The sequence below is a fragment of the Crocodylus porosus genome, unplaced genomic scaffold, assembly GCF_001723895.1.
Source record: "Crocodylus porosus isolate Cpor-Errol unplaced genomic scaffold, CroPor_comp1, whole genome shotgun sequence".
NCBI classification, from domain to species: Eukaryota; Metazoa; Chordata; order Crocodylia; family Crocodylidae; genus Crocodylus; species Crocodylus porosus.
Window position 1 is genome coordinate 22,937,516 of NW_017728918.1, and position 4,448 is coordinate 22,941,963.

General features: G+C 47.7%; 1 long non-coding RNA gene across 1 annotated transcript in view; it reads right to left on the minus strand.

Annotated features, from left to right (window-relative positions):
* LOC109312191 overlaps positions 1-542 on the minus strand; it is a 16,832-nt gene extending 16,290 nt beyond the window's left edge. The window contains exon 1 of the long non-coding RNA XR_002101725.1: positions 532-542. This is a non-coding gene — a long non-coding RNA (uncharacterized LOC109312191). The remainder of the gene's footprint in view (positions 1-531) is intronic.
* Between the last annotated feature and the right edge of the window lie 3,906 nt (positions 543-4,448).

Here is a 4,448-nt window from a genome sequence, read left to right on the forward strand (position 1 = left end):
GGGGGGAAGCTGGCTAGGGGCTGAAGAAGTGGGGAGGTTTGCAACCAGCCAGGCACTCCAGCTGGGAGGGGGTTTGCAACCTCCCTGCTCCCAGCTGGAGGGCTCAGCTGGCTTGAAACCCCTGCCACTCCCACCCAGGTGTAAACCTCCCTGCGCCCTCAGCCCCCAGCCAGCTTGGGGACTCCCCAGCTGGGCACTCTGGCTGGGAGTGGGGCTTTGCAGCTGGCCATGAGTGGAGGAGTTTTGCATGCTGGCTGGGCAGTAGCTGTACAGAAAAGGCCTTGAGGTAATGGTGGACAATAAGCAAAATCTTCTTTGGCAATCCCTCACAGTAGAGGATGATTGTCTTCCATGATTGTCTTATTTGGGTGCATCTACATAAGATGTTTTACTGTGCAGTAAAACAGTTTACTGCACAGTAAGCATGTGCATCTATGTTCTAATCATGAGTAAATATGCTACCTACAAATGCAAGTAGGAAATTTACTTGTGATTAGTCACTGCACAGTAGCACTCAGGTGGACACCTAACTGGGAATAAATCTGCTCCCAGTTAGTAAACTAGCAGGCATATGGAAATTGCTTCATGCCCCAGGGAGTGGCCTGTTGCCAGGAGCGGCCTGTTGCACCATCAGAGCCTGGGCATGGACTCTGTCCCCCTGCCCCAGCAGCAGGGAGCTCCAAGTCCCCCACTCCAAGATTGCAATCAAGGAGCAGGGGGATAGGACATCCTTATCTCCCAGCCTAATACCAAGGTCATGGGACTTGGGCTGGGAAATCCTTATTCCCCAGCACCAGTTCCATGACCACAAGGCCAGCACTGTGAGATCCTTATCTCCCAGCCCAAGTTTTGCAGTCACAGGGCTATGGCTGGGATATTATTCTCTCCCATGACTATAGAGCTAACAGTGGGAGAGAAGGATCTCCCAGCCTCAGTTCCCTGATTGCAGAGAGTTGACTGGGAGCTCCCTGATGGCAGGGGATGGGGAGTAGAGCTGTACAAAGCTTCAGTCACTAATTTGATTTCGAGGAGATTTGGCCCAATTTGGTGGCTGAATCTCTGAATCTGAATTGAATCAGAAGACCCATTAGTCTCTATGAATTGAATTGGAAGCCTCCAATTTGATTTGGAGAGATTCAACAATTCAGACATAGACATAGCTTTATAAGTTTTTTTATGTACCTCAAGGTAACAGGTGGCTCACGAATGCTGCGATGGTGGGGCAGATGAAGCATCCCATGGGAGAGCAGGGTGGTCCCTAGTGCACTTGGTGGTGGACCCTCCCCTTCTCCCCCCAGCTCAGTAGCTGGTGCTTCCTGGGTCTGGGGGGAGGCATCTGGGGTCCCCACATGGCCGGCTCTGCCACGAAGCATGCGCACCTCCACCGCTTCTGTGGGACACTTCATCCACCCCCTTATCTCAGTGTTCACGAGCCGCACCTAATACCTTGAGGTATGTAGAAAAAACATATAAAGCTGTGTCTATGGCTGAATTCCTGATTCAGATTTGGCTGAATCAAATTGGGACAGTGATCTGTATCTGCAAATCGAATCATTGTCCCCAGAATCAGGCTGAATCCAAATCTGAATCAAATACTGCCCACTTCACACACCCCTAATGGGGAGCGTGCTCCACACCCAGCTCCACAATCACAGAGCTGGGCAGAGAACAGCCTTTTCAGCCCCTACCCCACAATCATGGATTGGGAACTAGGAACTTTCACGGTTAGGAGCAGGTCCTTACGCTGTGCCTCAATTGGGTGATCAAGGTTTAGGGCTTGAAAAGAGCTTCAGGGGTGGGGCAGCTCATTGTTAACTCCCTCACCAATGGATCAGGGCAGGAAGCTGGGACATGCCTCTCCCCATCAGCTCTGTCCAAGTCCTCTGCCCGCTATCAAGGAGCTGGGGCCAGGAGCTCCCTGCTGCTGGGGCAGAGGGAAATTGTCCCCTTCCAGGTAGCAAGCAGTACCCAAGAGGCAGGATCCAGTGCCCAAGCTCTGGTCAGGAGATAGCTGTTTCCTGGCCCAGTGCTCTCTGCCAACCCCTGGACTAGAGTGGTAAAGGCCAATTGCAGGGCCCCAGTAAGTGGGAGCAGTTTGCTGCCATCAGAAGTAAATCTGCTCCTGCTTCCCTGCATGTGCACATGGCTGCCCAAGAGCACTTACTTGCAAGTAGTTTACTTGTGAGTAAACTGATTCAGGATCTAATGCATGTTTAAACATACTTTATGTGGCCACATCTACACAAGACACTGCACAGTAGCTCATTATGAACCATGACATGATGCTACTGTGCAATACTAATGAGCTACTGTACAGTAGTTACAAGTTACAGTCCAGTGAGCATCACTAAGCAACTATGCCAGGATGCTACTGTGCACTAACATTAATTACTGCACAGGCATTTAGTACTTGGTTATGCAAGTACTAAATGAATGTGCAGTAACAACTGTGCAGTTAGCATCTCTTGTACATGTGCCCTGTGTATCTGAAGGTCTATTCAGGATCAATATACTCTACTGCTGTTTGAATTTGTGTTTTCATGTGGGGTGGGTGTTGATGGATTCTTGATTTCGTTCATGACACTGTTTCTGCTGCTCCCACTTTTCCATCTCCTGTTTTTGTCATGAGGTTTCAAAGTACTGAGATCCCTGTAGCAGACTATTCCTCCATTTGGGACACTCATAGGTGATAGTCTACCATGAGTTGACATTAACGTGGCATTTTTTTAAGTTGAGGACATCTCTAAAGCACTTTCTCTGCCCTCCTCTTGATTGTACACCTTGGCTGAGCTGGGAGAATAAAACTTGGTTTGGGAGCCTGGAGTCAGACATCTGGATGGCAATGCTGGTCCAATGAAGCTGATATCAGATGCTCATCACCTTGATACCTATGGTATTTGCAGGATAATGCTAGCATTGGTACATCTGTCTTCCAACTAGATTAGGAGGATCTTATACAGACAGCATTCTCCAACAACTTTAGATATCTCCTGCACCTTGTCCATGTCTCAGATCCATACAGCAAGATGGGGATCACACCTGCTTGATAAACCATGAGCTTGGTTTTAGATATGATGTCACGATTTTCAAACATCCATCTCTTCAGGTTTCCAAAGGATGCACTTTCACATTTAAGGTGATGCTGGATTTCTTCACTGGTGTCAGCATTCTGTGAGAGATGGCTTCCAAGGTAGGTGAGATACTCAGCGTTCTCCAGAGTCTCATCATGGATCTGGGTTACTGGAGATGGGCACTGTTCATTAGGAGCTTTCTGGTGGAGGATCTTATTCTTTTGAATGTTAAACATCAGTCCCGTTTTCTTGTATGCCTTGATAAAGATGTCAATGATTGCCTGAAGGTCTGCTCCTGAGTGAGCACATAGTACAGCATCATCAGTGTATGACTGAGGTCAGGGTAGTCTTTGTTTTGGCTCAGAGCTAGTGGGATTAAAACGTTTACCATCTATTCAGTAGTTTAACTCCACTCCAGCTGGAAGCTTGTTGGTAGTCAGATGTAGCATCATGGCAAGGAATACTGAGAAGAGTGTTGGAGCAATGACACAGCCTTGCCTAACTCCCATTTTAACCTCAAAGGGTCTGTGATAGATCCATTACTGAGAAACGCCACTCACATACCATCATGGAGCAGGGAGAAAAGGGTGACAAATTTCAGTTGGCATTCATATTTCAGAAGGATGCTCCACAACACTTGTCAGCTGACAGAATCGAAAGATTTCAAAGAAGGCGATATACCGAGCCTTATGTTATTCTTGACATTTCTCCTGCAGCTGGCAAGCTGTGAAGATCATGTCAGCTGTCCCTCTTAATGCCCTAAACCCACACTGAGATTCCAGGAGGAGCTCTTCAGCAAATGGAAGGAGATATTTCAGGAGGGTTCTTACAATGATCTTTCCTGTGGTGGACAGCAGGGCGATCCCTGTGTAGTTTCCACAGTCATACTTGTTTCCTTTCTTGAAGATTGTCACAATCATGGCATCCCATAATCATTAGCTGAATATGAGCCAATAGTGTGCCCTTTTTGGCAAGAAGGCTATCAGCATACTGGGCTGCATTAGTAGAAGTGTTGAAACCAGACGGAGGGAACTGATCATTTCTCTCTATTCAGCACTCATGAGGCAACACCTGGACCCCAGTTTTGGACCCCCCACTACAGGAAGGATGTAGACAAATTAGAGAGTCCAATGGAGGGCAACAAAATGGGCAGAGGGCTAGGGAGCATGACTTATGAGGATAGGCTGAGAGAACTGGGCTTATTTAGCCTGGAAAAGAGAAGATGGAGAGGAGGTTTAATAACAGCTTTCAACTACCTGAACAGGGATTTGAAAGAGGAAGAAGCCAGGCTGTTCTCAGTTGTGTCAGACAACAGAGCAGGAAGCAAGCAATGGAATGGTCTCAAAGTGAAGAAAGGGAAGTTTAGATTAGGTATTA